Source organism: Acomys minous, assembly GCF_964271855.1.
Source record: "Acomys minous genome assembly, chromosome: 3".
NCBI classification, from domain to species: Eukaryota; Metazoa; Chordata; class Mammalia; order Rodentia; family Muridae; genus Acomys; species Acomys minous.
The window spans coordinates 61,429,200-61,445,160 of record NC_140485.1 but is presented as its reverse complement, the minus strand read 5'-3'; the positions used below and the strand labels follow the sequence as shown (position 1 = coordinate 61,445,160).

At 47.0% G+C, this 15,961-nt stretch overlaps 1 protein-coding gene across 2 annotated transcripts in view; it reads right to left on the bottom strand.

Annotated features, from left to right (window-relative positions):
- LOC311593918 (serine/threonine-protein phosphatase 4 regulatory subunit 1-like) overlaps positions 1-15,961 on the bottom strand; it is a 75,806-nt gene that overhangs the window by 50,072 nt on the left and 9,773 nt on the right. The window lies entirely within an intron of this gene.

Here is a 15,961-nt window from a genome sequence, read left to right as displayed (position 1 = left end):
ATCTCTTGACTATCTCTGATTAGCTGTGACCAGAGGCCATTCCTGGGCCTCTCTGCCCTGCTCACCCTGAAGTAAACCTACCTTAAGCCATCAGAGTGGTGAGCCATGAGTTCTTGCACATGAAGACCTGGGAGATGTGGCTTTCAAATCTGTTACCTAGGCAACCCTGACCACTGGCTCCTACTGTTTATGTACCCCATCCTCTAATCTGTGAGGATAGCTGGCTCTCTCATCTCCAAGACCTCCTGCAGATGGTGTTCCTCATCCCCATCCTGGGCTTTTAGGTTGTGGCTAGGGTGCATCTCTAGAAGGCCTCTCCTGCCCACCATGTCCCATGGCAAAGGCTCCAATGGTGCTCTCTGTACAGTGCAATGAACCTTTAGCACTTGGTACTCCCTTGCTCAGGCCTCCATGCACTCACTACTGAGTTCTCCACGCCCAGCACAATGCCTAGTATGTGGTAGATGGTCCTTAGCCACATTACAAGCAAATTCATCTGGAGCCAGGCATCTCTCTAAGGAAACTTTAAGTGCCAAATTAACATAATCTTTCCATAAAAATCTTTCTATAAAACACACACTAAAGACTTACACTAAGAGACTACTCCATGGGAAGAATGCTGAGAGTAAGAAAAGTTGTTAGGTAGTCAAAAAATTAAAGTGATAGGGGCTGGGGAGATGGCTCAGTGAGTAAGTGCTCACTGCCCAAGCATAAGGACCTGGTGTACACTGCGGTCTCAATCCCCAGCCTCAATAGCTAGCCAGCCTATGCTACTTGTAGAGTGTTAGGCCAATGAAGGGTAGGTCTCAAAAAGGAAGGTGGACACTACTGAGGAATGACACTCAAGGCAGACCTTTGGCCTCCACAGGCATATAAGCACACATTTGTACACACATGTATCTATGAGTGTGTGCGTATGTGTGTGTACATGTCTGTGCGTGTGCATGCACGCAAACATACACTAAAAGTAATAGCTATTATCTTTTAAGCACCTGTGATGGCCCAGAGGCATGAGGGTACCTAATGGGCATGATTCAATTCTTCATTTTACCTTCTGAGCTGGGTCTGTCACTGGATCCGGTAGCACAAACTGGCTAGCCTGCGAGCTCCATGGAGCTGCCTGTATCCCTGCACACATAAGGGCTACAGATACACATGACCATGCCTGGCCTTTAGGGTACTGAGGATCCAAGCTCAGGTCCTCATGTTTGCGGGGCTTGCACTACACTGACTGAGCCACCTTTTCAATTGCTCTTACTCTTTAAATTTTTTTTTGTTTCTGAGAATTTCATGTAGGTATACAAAAATATGCTATCTATCCATTTCTTCTCCTTTAACTCTTCTTGTATTTCTCCAACATGCCCTTCTTCTAATTTTGTATCCTTATTATTTTTTTTCTTTCTTTTTTTGATAACCGACTAAATCCAGCTAATAACTACTGGGTTACTAGTGCATGTGACTGGGTGTAGAGCTAATCACGGAGCATGGGAAACCTACCAATGCCACATTTCCAAAAAGGAAAATTCTTCTTCCCCAAAGGGGGTGGCCCTGGGGGTCATCTACCTCATCTGTGCTGGGATTTTGACTGGTTAGATCTTCTTCAGGATGTGACCACTGCTTGTGTTAGTCCGTTGAGTGCAACAGCCATGTCATGTCCAGAGGACAACACTCACAGTGCTCCTCCATCCTCCAGTGCTGGTGTCTTTGTTCTGCCCACACCTAACCTGTCCAGCCACACTTTAGAAATCTGTCATCACTGACCACATGAGGAACGCAAGCTCGCATTCAGGTGCAGCTTTCTTCCAACTGTTATGTGTCATTAATCTGCACAGCACTTCACTAACAGCACTGAGTCTGAAAAAGCAGGTGAGAGCTCCTGGGCAGATGTTGTCCAAAAAGTCCCAGTGTCTGTACCAGCCTTGGCTCAGGCCATGACACCAGCCTACAAACATGTATTTTATGTATAACACAAGCACTGTTAAAATTTTCTGCTATCAGGCTGGAAAGATGGCTCGGCAGCTAAAAGCCAAGGACTGCTCTTGCTGAGGACAAGAGTTTGATTCCCAGCATTCACACCGGGCAGTTTACTCCAGCTCTAAAGCAATCAGATGCTGCTGGCCTCTGCATTCACATGCATGTACCCCTGCTCCCAACACACACACACACACACACACACACACACACACACACACACACACACAACAATTTTCTTTAATTCCTGCTACCGCTGACTCTTCCTATTATGCAGCTATCTTGTCTCACTCCTGCTGGAGAAGAGGGAATCTACTAGAAGGATAAAGCATGCAGGGTAGGGCCTGGATTTGAAACCCAGTTATCAAGAGGACTCTCACTGTTTCAAAGAGAGCCTGGTAGGCTTTGTGTACAACAAAGAGAAAAAGACACCGCAGAGCCTCCTGGCCCCTGCTCCCCTGCTGAACCAAAAAGAATAAAGATGAAGCAACAAGCTGCCGAGGCTTCCCGGAGGCTAGTTTTGGCAAGAGACCTGCCTCCCTGGCTGGTTCTGGAAAGATCAATGGCACCTGCTCTAGAGGTACTGGTCCCCCGCACTCCATCCCGCTGTACTTTGCACTGAAAATTAGATGTCCATGCCAGTCACACTACAGGTGTGAGAAGGCAGCAGAGTCCCTCCCGGCAGACAGGAAGCCATGGCCAATTGATGAGTAATTGATAAGAGTTTAAAATAGAGATGGCACGCTGCTGCCTAGGTGCTCTTTTCCCCTAAAGCACTGGCCACAGTTTTCTCAACTCTTTCAGTTAGAAATGAGAGCTTATTAAAAATTAAAACTGCCTGACGGGACTTTAATAAAGCATACATTTCTGTGCACCTTCATGTGCCCATATTCTGTGTCTTCCTCAGTTGCTTTTCCACCTTATGTTTTGAGGCAGGGCCTCAGCTGAACCTGCAGCTCACTGATTTAGCTAGACTGGCTGGCCATTGAGGCCTGGTGATCCTGCTGCTCCTGCCTACATAGCTCTGGGATTACAGGCAAGCATGGCCACACTCAGCTTTTATATGGGTACAAGGGATCAGATTCAAGCCCTTGTGCTTGATGGATAAGTACTGTGTGACTTGGTTTCTCTCCTCAGGGCCAAGTAATGTGCATAGGGGAGGGAGGTGGGGGAGAGGTGTGTGCATTGGGGGGGGTAAGTGTGTGGGGTAGGTGTGTGCATGGGGTGGAATAGGTGAGAGGGTTGGTGTGTGCATTGGGGGGAGTAGGTGTGAGGGGTAGGTGTGTGCATTGGGGGAGAGTAGGTGTGAGGGGTAGGTGTGTGCATTGGGGGGAGTAGGTGTGGGGGGTAGGTGTGTGCATTGGGAGGAGTAGGTGTGGGGGGTAGGTGTGTGCATTGGGGGGAGTAGGTGTGGGGGGTAGGTGTGTGCATTGGGGAAGTAGGTGTGGGGGGTAGGTGTGTGCATTGGGGGGAGTAGGTGTGGGGGGTAGGTGTGTGCATTGGGAGGAGTAGGTGTGGGGGGTAGGTGTGTGCATTGGGGGGAGTAGGTGTGGGGGGTAGGTGTGTGCATTGGGAGGAGTAGGTGTGGGGGGTAGGTGTGTGCATTGGGGGGAGTAGGTGTGGGGGGTAGGTGTGTGCATTGGGGGGAGTAGGTGTGGGGGGTAGGTGTGTGCATTGGGGGGAGTAGGTGGGGGGGTAGGTGTGTGCATTGGGGGGAGTAGGTGTGGGGGGTAGGTGTGTGCATTGGGAGGAGTAGGTGTGGGGGGTAGGTGTGTGCATTGGGGGGAGTAGGTGTGGGGGGTAGGTGTGTGCATTGGGAGGGAGTAGATGTGAGGGGTAGGTGTGTGCATTGGGGGGGAGTAAATGTGAGGGGTAGGTGTGTGCATTGGGGGGGAGTAGATGTGAGGGGTAGGTGTGTGCATTGGGGGGGAGTAGATGTGAGGGGTAGGTGTGTGCATTGGGGGGGAGTAGATGTGAGGGGTAGGTGTGTGCATTGGGGGGGAGTAGATGTGAGGGGTAGGTGTGTGCATTGGGAGGGAGTAGATGTGAGGGGTAGGTGTGTGCATTGGGGGGGAGTAAATGTGAGGGGTAGGTGTGTGCATTGGGGGGGAGTAGGTGTGAGGGGTAGGTGTGTGCATTGGGGGGGAGTAGGTGTGGGGGGTAGGTGTGTGCATTGGGGGGGAGTAGATGTGAGGGGTAGGTGTGTGCATTGGGGGGAGTAGGTGTGGGGAGTAGGTGTGTGCATTGGGGGGGAGTAGATGTGAGGGGTAGGTGTGTGCATTGGGGGGGAGTAGGTGTGGGGGGTAGGTGTGTGCATTGGGGGGGAGTAGATGTGAGGGGTAGGTGTGTGCATTGGGGGGGAGTAGGTGTGGGGAGTAGGTGTGTGCATTGGGGGGGAGTAGATGTGAGGGGTAGGTGTGTGCATTGGGGGGGAGTAAATGTGAGGGGTAGGTGTGTGCATTGGGGAGAATAGGTGGGGGTAGGTGTGTGCATGGGAGGGTAGGTGTGTTGTGTAAAGGGATTAAAGTGCTATTTCTCTGCAGGATGGCTAGCTAAGTAGCTCTACAGGATCATGACCACAGTACCTGATGTACACACCCAAGACTGTCCCAGAGGCCCAGAAACTACAGCCCTCAGCCCACATGAGTGGGACCCCAAGCACAAAGAGCTCACTCCTGAGCTTTGGGCCTCACTCAGGCCTTTGGAAGCCACAGAGACCAACCTGCAGACACAAGGAGACCCTCACATGCAAGAGCCCTTGGGACCCACCTATGCTTCCCGGGCAAAGAACTTGCTGTTTTCATTCTCAGCAAGAAACACTTTCATCAGAAAACTAAAGACCTTGGCAATTAGTCCACAGAAGAGCTGCTACTGCAGAATACGAATGACCCTACTGCAGAGACACATAAACAAGGGATAAAGCTAGAGGTCACACAACACTGCATAATTAGCCCCTACAGAGCACTTCCTATAATCCAGCAACTAACAGACTCTCACTGTACAGTTTAAAATGTTCAAATGTTGATTTTTTGAATGTACTTTGATCATATCACTGACATTTCCCCACTATATATTCACCTCATGCTCTGTCTTTCTGTCTGTCTGTCTGTCTATCTGTCTGTCTGTCTTCCTGCCTTTTAAACTCATCAATTCTATTTGTGTTGGCTGACTACTCCTGGGAGTGGGGTCGGTATACCAACCGTTGCATATACCACTGAAAAAGATGGATGTTTTCTCTCTAAGAGAAAATCCCATGTCGACCGCTTATCAGCGAGAGGTGGGACCCCACGCTCCCTTCCCTCCTTCATGCTGGTATTTTGTCTGACGTAAGATTGTGCAGGTCTTGTTGAGTTCATATGTGCACCTGCCCTGCAGTGCCTGGAGCTGTCCTCTATCTTTCCAGTTCCATACGGATCCCAGAGCTGTGAGGGGAAGGGTGGGATAAGATGTACGTTGAGGGCTGGGCATTGGGAGGTCTCATATTCCCTGCACCCTGACCATTCATGGGTCTTTGTGTTAATTACTGCAGGAAGAAGCTTCTCTGGTGATGGTTGAGTAAGGCACTGACCTATGGGTTTAGCAATATGTCATCAGCAGCCATTTTATTGCTATGCTCCTTTAGCAGAATGATCACAGCTGGCTCCCCTGGGGCCCATTACATATCTTGTCTCAGATTCTCAGCCCCATCGACAGTGTCAGGTATAGTTTCAATCTCATGAAGGAGGTCTGTTTCTCCCCTCACAGTCTGCATCAGCACGCATACTCTGCCAGGCGGTTCGTTATTGTATCTTGAGGGATTCACAGCTGGGTGAGAGTAGAGACTACTTCTCCTCCCCCAGCATTGTGCACAGACCTTCTGGTACCGCCAACACCAGCCACTCGGGATGGAGCACCTAGGTGAGTACCAGCTAAATCTCTCCATATCCGGTGACACAAGTGTCTGATGTCTCCAGCAACAGGGTCTTACTGTCAGGTTCTGAAGTGGGTAAACAAAAACACTGGCAGCAGCCTACACTGTCTGGAAGGGGTTTGTGGAACCCTGTCGACCAACGACTCAAAAACAGGTAACTCCGTCCTGGTGCTGAAGGTTGTCTACTGGGGAGCTATCTCCTGCTTCTCCATTATAGAGTAATTCCATTTAAGCTCTTTTCAAATATGTATATATTTTAGGAACTTTCTGCAGTAGTAGGTTTCTAGATGGCTTTTTCAAATGGTCTTTAGACCATACAAAATTCTTAACTGTCCATAATGCAAGATAATATTATCAAGCTTAAAAAGAAGTCAAACTGATAATAACCAGGAAGAAATGAATAAGCATACGTTGCCTAGAGGCAACGGGATAAATAGAAAATTCTGTTTAAGCATCAGTTTAAAATATAAATATAGATATATTTCATATATCCCAGCAAAAGAGAGGCAGAAATACAAGTAAGCTCCAAGTACATAACTGAGTGAGAAAAATCCACAAAACAAACCAAAAGATAAGTGGAAATAAGTTAACAGTCAGACAACTGGGGAATTGGAGGACTCAAAAGATACAGTAAGTGGGGCTGTAGAGACAGCTCAGTGATAAGAGCATTGGCTGTTCTTCCAGAGGGCTGGAGTTCAATTCTCAGTACCCACATGGCAGCTTACAACTGCCTGTAACTCCAGTTCCAAGGGACCTAACGCCTTCTTCTGGCCTCCATGGCACCAGACACATGGTACACAGACACATGCGCAGGCAATACATCCATACACATAAAATAATAACATTTTAAAATTAACACAGCAAACTATGCAAATTAAAGCAAAGAAAGCCAAATGGTGACAAATAAAAAGATGCATGGCAAGGCAGAGCATGTGCAAGCAAAGATGAGGTAGGGCAAGCAGAAAGGCAGGAAAAATAACGGCTAGAAAGCATTAGGGAGAACTCACCCAGTAAGTCCTGTGGAAGAGTGAGGAGGAAGGACAGAAGGACCTGGAGGAGACAAGAACGCTGCATGGAGACCAGTAGAGTCAACTAACCTAGACCCATGGAGACGAAGCACCAACCTAGGCCCCCACACGTGTGTAACGTGTAGTAAGTGGAGCGGATGCTGTCTATCACCTGGACTCTTGCCTGCTTTCCATCCCTTCCCCCTAGCAGGGCTGCCTTGCCCAGCCTCAGTGGATGAGGACGAGCTCAGTCCTGATATGACTTGATGAGGGGGGGTGGGTTGGTGGGGGGGACTCCCTTTTCTGAGGGGAAAGGTAAGGGGAAGGGGGATACGGGAAGAGAGGAGGGATGTAAATACATAAATTAAAAATAAATTTAAAAAATAATGGCTAGATTGATTGCTAATCTGAAGAGAGCTGCAAGCCTACAGACTTTAGAAACTCAAACACTCTTGCTCTGTACAGAACAGCACAAAGGTATGCGATAGCAGGGCATGCCGCATTCAATTGCTAAAAACCAGTAACCAAAATGTCCTTTTTAACAGTTCATTTTATTTTTAATTGACAAACGACAACTGCACTCTCAGGGGAGAATCTTGAATGCACTCAAGGGTGGGATTAGGGGAGCAGTGACATTAAGATGCAGAAACTCACCAAAAAACCATTCAAAGAGAAGGAAAATGAAAAGATATGGTTTGAGAGCAGAGACAAAGTCTGTGCCTAGAAGACACAGCTTTCAAAATTTCAAGTAGTATAAATATCTAAAGAGCTCTTTAGATGTGCGTGTGGGAGCTAGAGTTATAAGTGGTTGTGAGCAGCACAATGTTGTTGCTGGGAATCGAACCCAGGTCCTCTGGAAGAGCAGTGAGCACTCTTATCCACTGAGGCATGTCACCAGCAGCAAACTACACAGACTTTAAGACAAACAACAGAGAACAATTCCCTACCAGCAGACTGTATCATGAGGTGGAAGGCTTTACTCAAAAGGGACATGACACTGACGGAGCTTGTAACCACGCCAGTAAGAAGGAAACAGAAAAAGAAGCAGGGGTCGCTGCTTCTCATTCAACAAAGTCTCTCTAAAACACAGGTAGCTACAGGCCCTGCTTGTGAGCCTCTCCATGGAAGAGGAGAACGGGCTCTCACCCACACGTGTACACCACACACAGCTCACATTCAGCAAAACTGAAACCAAACCGACATGTAAGACGCAGACACCAAAAGGCAGAATGGTTCACACCTGTAATCCCAGTACTTGAGAAGCTGAGACAGGAGGATTACTCACCTGGGCTACATAGTGACATCCAGGCCAGCTACAGAGTAAGACCTTGTCAGAGAGCGAGAGAGACAGAGAAATACCTGAACAACATATAAAGTGCATGGTCAGTAACTAGGAAACCAAGACGCCCACAAGAATCAACTGTGGACAGGAAGTGGTCTACCTAAGGGGCGAGGAGGAGGAGCCAGTCCATGAGGTGGTCAAACGCATACACACAGACAGCTTGTGAGCGCAACTGCCTCATGCTGAGCTACTGGGAGGGTGGTTGTCCTGAGAAGAAGCAAAGGAAGAATGATCCCAAAGGAACACCTGTACCTCAAGACATGGAAACATACCGAACTACCTCAAAGAGAACCAAGTACTACACCTCTCAAAGTCCACGCAACTGCAAAGCACTGCCAGGAAGAGCTGGCCCAGAAGACAAACGAGCACCCTCGGTTTAGTATCAGAATACTACAAGGCCTAAGAAAATGACTGAGGACCGTGCTTCGAATGAACAACCTCTTCAGAAACAGACACCACAATGAACGAACGAAGAGAGCAAAAACAGGCGAGGGGCAGACAGGAAAAGGGCCTCAGACATGAAAAATGGGGACTGTAATTAAAACTTCAGGAAGTGGCTTAAGTGGCAGTTTAGACACAGCTCAAGAGAGAGTTAGTGAGCTGGAAGATTGATCTGACAAATTACCCACAACACTGCACAGAGAAATGAAGATGGCAACAGAGGACAATCAGGACGCCAGAAGATGGAAAGCTAAAGGCTAAGGTAAGCCCAATAGGATTCTAAAAGAGATTAGAGAAAAAGGGAAGAGATAGCGACTGGGAAGAAGATGAATAGTCAATCTGAGGGCGTGCAACTGAATAATTGATAACAAAGCCACACTGGCATTGTGGAGTACCACAGGCAAAGAAAAGAAGGAACAGTGAAGATCCAGGCACAGATTGCTCCCCAAAAGGACTGATTAGAAGAAGAATAGCCAATCAACGAGGGGGATATGGACTCTGACAGCCTCATTAGGGGTGACCTTGGGTTCCAGCTTCCCTTGGCTCTTCATGAAATAGGCTGAGCAGTGCCACTCCCATGGCTATTGCAGTGAGGATAAAATGACAAAGACAGAGCCGGTTACACAGGAATGTAGGGATGAAAATGACAAGTGGAGGCAAAACCCCCAGACTGTAGTGGGGTCCTAGCAACCAGAAGCCTAGACCTGTGGTGCCTGCAGCAACTACTGGAACCTACCTTTTTTCATGTATACATATAACAATGTATTTTACAGCACACAATGCAGATAACATTAAAGTCATATGCTTTCATGTAGGACAACTCAGTTCACGACATGCTGTGGCGGGCTGGGACCTACTTCATGACTGCACCCTACTCCATCAGTTGTAGGAGAGCTACTTCTTTTAAAAGCATCCAAAACACTGGCAGCATCCACAAACACCACAGGTTTACTTAGAACTGTTACAAAGTTGAAGTGCTCAGACTTAGACTGGTGTTAATGCTTTACAGGTTGACATCTTCCAAAAGGTCGGCCATATCTACCCCACTTGTCTCCTGCAGAGCCTGGGAAGGCGTACTCTGCAAGTGCAGGTCTGCTTCCAAGTCCTGAGCGACTTCTCCCACCAGACACTGGCATGGGAGTTTGCAAACAGATGTCAGTGGGTTCTGGTGACATCTTACTTCGGATTGCCACAGTACTTACATGGTTTCTATATATATGTGTGCGCGCGCACACACACACACACACACACAGGCACGCAGGCGTGCATTGGACTCTCAGGAGTGACTCTGGTTGTCCATTGTTTGCTGGGTGCTTTATGGGGTAGGTTTTTCAGCAGTTTGCTTTGCACAGCCACAGAACAAGATCTCCTGATGTATCCCCCTCCTCCGTTGTCTGGACCTCACTTTCGATGGCCTGAAGGCCCTCATCTCAAATGGCCAATCTCAGGAAAGACAAATAGTCTTTTATTACCTAACAAGATAGGGAAAGACTGCTGATCCATCTAGATAAGACTGCAGGAGAAGAGCCCTGCCCTCCCAAGGAGTCCCGATCAGAACCTGCCCCTTAAGTAGAGGCGGCAGCTACTTTATTTACTAAATCCTCCTCCGTCTGGTCTGTAAATATAGTCACTTTGGGGCCTTCAGTTTGTCGTTCCTGACACAACGATTTCCTTGAAAAATATTAGCTGCTGTTATTATTATTAAATCACAGACTACAATATACTGCTGGTGCTGTTCACGCTTCTCTGGCAGAGTTCAAGGCTAACTACAGCATTAGAAGTGTGCAGAAGAAAAAAAAAAGAAAAATGAAATGTGCGGAGGAAAGGCAAGGATTCCCAGAGGGAGAAACTCAGAGAGGAGACCCAGCATTAAGTTCTCCCAGGGCCTGGGCTTCCTGGCCCAGTCACAGATCCACATGGAAACCTTGAGTAGCACAGGAAGGCTGAAGACTGGCTGGAAAGACAAGATGCCCTGACATCTCTGCCCACATGACTGAAGTGTCTGTAAGGTAAGACAAACAGAAAACACTCTGGAGTCCACAAGCTCTACACTGCATGGCATCCTCAGTGTCTGGAGAAAATGGGAAAACATGAGCAAAAACCTAAATAAACTAAGAGGACCCAAAAGTTAGGATTACAAAGAATTTTCAGGCAACTCTTACAACATAAAGATGTCAATAATTTGTGAAAAGGAAGGGTAAACCAACAAAGAAGTGCTCCTTAGAAAAAGATGGGTCAGCAGTAAGACTGCCAGCATAGCAAGCCCGGTGGCCCTGTCACCACAGAATCACACAGATGCCTGTGATCCCTGCACTCTGTGACAAGATGGGAAACCAAGACAGGAGGCTCCCTCAAGGAGCCTTCAGGCCAGCTAGTCAAGCATACAGTGCAATGGCAAGCAAGAGAGACCTGCCTCAAACAATGCGGAGGCTGAGGGTGTCCTTGGACCTCTATGTGCACCATAGCATACAAACACACTCACACGCAAACACATGTATGACCTCACACACTGTACACACATATTTACTCAGAATAATTTTTTAAATTTAAAAGGCACTAAATAGTAATCCTAGAATTGAAAAGAACATCTAAAATTCTAAAATTCACTGAAGATGACAAGATTCTCCAAATCTCATTAGAGCCAGGAGAGCTTTAAGCTCTTGGTGAGCCCCAATAGGGCAAGCAGGAGCTTCTCCCCAGCAAAACCAAAATAATCATTTTTGAAGCAACAGAGAAGACTCCATGCAGGGAGTGACGCCTGGCTGCCTTTTCCTCACACAACGTGGAGGCGGGATGAGGAGGAGGAGGAGGAAGAAGAGGAAGAAACTGCTATATCATCCTAAGGCTGAATGAAAAATCTGTCAATCCCAAGCTTGACAGCCAGTGAGGCCACCATCAGGAATGAGATGAAGTAAAGACACTGTCAGAATTAAAAAAAAAAAAAAAAAGTTCCTAACACATCATTTTTGCTTTTGTTTTTAGCACACAGACAACAACAAATGGGGAAGAAAGAGCAGGCTGGATGGAGTGACACCATTTAGAAACCTTTGTCTTCAAAAGAAACCAAACATTAGAAATGGAAAGAAAACAACCCACTTTCCTCTTTCTCGCCTTTATTACTTGAAAGTGCACATGATGGTTTGAAGAAAATGAGCGCCTGTGCTGTGGAATTTGCACTCCATGTATGTGGGTAGTGGTGACTCAAACCACACAGGCTCACAGGGGCTTCTCTCTCCATGTGGACTCAGCCCCTCACCCCACACACAGCAGCAACCCCGGCAGGGCCTGCTCTGCCTTTAAACACTTGGCCTATCATATAGTGCCTGCAACACCTCAACTCGTTTCTATAGAAATCAGTCCCCTGAGGCTTTGATTAGCAGCATTCAGACAGCCGGGCAGCCTCCAAGAAGGTGAGATTCTCGCCTTCAGAAAACCAACCGGAGGTGCAGCATGCAGCCTGTACCACCTGGAGCTAGGCTTGGGAAGGGAGTACACAGCAAGCACAGACACTAATTAAGGTGCTTCTGTGTGATAAACAGACAGAAAACAGGTCAAAACTACCATATTGCTGCTAAGTAAAATGAATGCTCACATTCAATATAATGTGGATTAATTTGTCAAGTGTCAGAATGAAAATTTGATAATTCATATTAGGTGAATGTAAAGAAGGGAAGATAGGAGAGTTTTAAAAGTTAAGAAAATTGACCTGAAATAGTAGCAAATCTGAATTATGGGGAGTTGTCTATTTTCAAATTAGGATTTCTAATCTTAGTCCTACACACAGCAGAGTCAGGCTCACAGCCACATCCCTGGGACAGCTCTGCCCCAGTTCACTGCTGGTGGCCAAATGGAGGCAGAGAATCAGCATTTGGCATGCCACAAGTGGGCTCAGCACTCTCACTGCAGTGTGGATTGCCAGCCCTGGCACCAACGCAGCCATCAGGGCCTCAGAGCACACGCCGCCTGGGACTCCATCTCCCCACTCACACACGAGGAAAACACATTAAATGCTATTAAATCACACAATGGGAAAGTTATTTCCTTCTTAATTCTCTAATGAAATGAAAGAAAGTGCCTTTTTGGTGGTAATGTGTCTCAAACATTCCCCTAAGACAATGATCTATCTTTTCTTTTGAGACAGGGTCTCGTGTAGCTGAGGCTGGCCTTGAACTCCTGATCCTCTTGAGCTCTGGGATTACAGGTGAGTGAATGTCACCACTCCTGGAATGATAATCTTCCTTTTGTCAAGAATTTCTTGCAGGCAATGTGGGTGCAGTGCCCTTAATCCCAACACTCTGGAGGCAAGTAAGTTCAAGGCCAGCCTGTTCCACATAGAGTCCAGAATAGCCAGGCCTACAGAGAGAGCCCTATCTCAACAACAACAACAACAACAACAACAACAACTTCTTACAGGCAACAGTGTCAATCTAGGATTTAACAATGTTATTTTATTTCCATCATAATGTATGCTTCTGTTCAATTTCACTTGTAGCAACCAATACAAGCGTCTCAAAATGGCTTCAAATGTATTTGATATAAAGAAAAATACACATTATGCACTGATAAAGTAAAACTAACAAACTAACAAAATGGCACAAAAGTGACTGATTTCTGAATTGATGCAATCCAAGGAAAATAATTTTACTAATAATGTCACATTCACACATAAAAGAATAGTGCCTATTATCTCAAGTACTGAAAAATCCGTGTTCTTGTATAAACGCATTCTGCCTTGTGTGGGCCAGTTCCTCCTGGGTCCTCTGAGACTCAGAAGCCCCTCCTGGGGCTGAGCTAATGCCATCACTGGTGCAGCTGCCACTGTCTCCTTGCAAATGGTGCATCGCATTTTTTTAACTGGAAGCAAATGAGATTGAGACTGTCCTTGCTCATGGTAAGAAAGCTAGGCTGGCTTCAGTGTGGATGGCAACGGTATGTTGGCCAGGTGCTGAGATGAGTAACCATGTATGTGACATTTTACTCAATCAATCAACAACCCATGCACTCTGTATGGCACTTCTGAGGTCTGACCACTCACTGTGAGCCCTACTGATCAATAGCAGCCTTTGGCTCATACCCCACATGCCAGGAGTACCCTTCCCTTTTAGGGTAGAAGGCGGCGAGCATGACAGAAAGTTCTGTAGTTGAGTCATACTTGAGGAGGAGAGGTCTCAGCATGACTGCCTGAGAGGCCTCTGGTCACCTCCACCCACGCCTCTGTCACACCCAAGCTGAACATGTTCCCTTCACTGTACAGGGCTTGGCTGGGGCTCTTTCCCCTGCCTAGAATGCCCTTCCCTAGATGCTCTCTCAGATAACTTTCTTTAAAACAACAACAACAACAACATACTGTCTTTATTCCACTGCCCCGGCTCTTTTTCTATTTTCCCAGCAGACTCCTCACCTTCAGAAAGAAAAAGCATGTTTGCTGCTCATCATCTGTGTCCCCTCCCCCTCCCTCCCCCCAGAGTCAGAAGCTCTGATGAGTTCATTGATATGCCTGGTGCACACACACACTCAATAAAAGGTGCGGACTGAATGAGCGAATGGTAAAAAGCTGCCTGCTGAGCTGGTTGCCTGTGTCCCCTGGCAATGGAAGCAGCTCAGAGAGTGATGTCGGTTCTTAAAAGGATTTTCTAGGATTTACATTTCCGGCCACTACTAAGATGGCATACTGTCTGGCAACTGTTGACGGGGACAAAGAGTGAGGTGTACATGATGGTATCAAGGGCAGTCAACTACTCTGGGAGCCAACAAGCCCATAAACACCAAGAGTCTTAAGTACTCGAGTCAGATATGAAATATGAAGTAGTATATGAATAATTCCTTATTCAATTGTTTTCATTGTATGTTTTGCATTTGGGGAATAACGTTACCAGCCCCATTCATGAAAGCTTAATATAATGCAGAAAAGCAAGCCTTCCTAGAGAAAATAATTTCTAATAGGAATTCCACATCAACTGGCCCAATTAAAACAGCAAATAAACCAATATTGATCATGTTTTAGTTCATCTGCCATCAAGGTTAGGATGAACTGCCAATGCCAAGTTCACACAGGACAGCACTAACTCTATAGCAAAAGATGAGTAATTAGAATCATCAAAGAGCAACTGGGGAGAGCTCACAAGTGCCAGTGTGATCTGCAAAGAGAACCCAGTCTCTTTCTACTGCATGGTGTTGGGTGCATGTGTGCAACACACACGCACGCACGCACGCACGCACGCACGCACGCACATGCACACTCACATATTCACATACTAACACATTGAACTGTGACTAAGGCCTGTAGTTCCAGTAGCTCTGGCTGTTCCTTGCCATAGAGGAGAGAATTGCAAATTCAGCTCTCCACTTCAGTAGCTCACACAGACAGTTCATTTCTACCATCTAGCCAAGCCAACATGGTTCTGAGCTCATACAACCAAAACCAAGATCTTATCAGTGAGGCTGTACCCATTTGACAGTAACAAGATTTCTTTTCCTTTGATCCTAAAGCCAGGGAATTATAAAACAAAACAAAACAAAATTTGATGATTAAAAAATAAAAAAAAAAACACAAAAACCTACAACTCAGAAAAAGGGAATTATCCTTCACAATGCTAAACTAGTTACTCAATGTTTATCTACAACACCCAAAAGACTGTTGTCAGCATCTTTCCCATTCACCAGGTGGAGGAGCATCCGGCAGATAGGACAGGAGGCTCCAGTGACACCATGCATCCATGCCTGAGGGCCTGCATGGAGGTCACTGCCTCTCATGAGACATCAGCTTCTTCAAGCAGGCTATGTACGAGCTAACACTGAGCCTGTTATTAGAGAAATGTGCTTGACAGGGTCAAAAGACAGCAGACAGAATCTGACAGAAAGAAAAGAAATTCATCAGGTTATTTTACGGAAGAATCAAAGAGCAGCAGGAAGCAGGTCTGTAAACAGCATACACACTGTGCAAACCCTTGCCATCCCTATCACCTAGAACTCAGCGAAGCCCTGGAGTCCCCAGACCAAGGCCACTGTCTAGGTGCCAGCACTCAGTCCATGAGGGGGGTAGGCCATGAGAAATGACACACATAAACAAGAGGCGAACCCCACTAGGAGCAAGGAAGTCAGAGACAGCTTTCCTGTAGCAAAATGAGCCCTGAGCCAGGCCCTCAAGATCAGGTGGGAATTTGTCACCTTTGGGAAGAGAGTGAAAATCTAAGGAAAAGGAAAGAGCATTCTAGACACAGCAAGAGCACAGCAGAGGCAGGACAGTTTGCCTGGTCCTAGTCCAGGGACTCAGGAGGTCTCCCAGGGAGC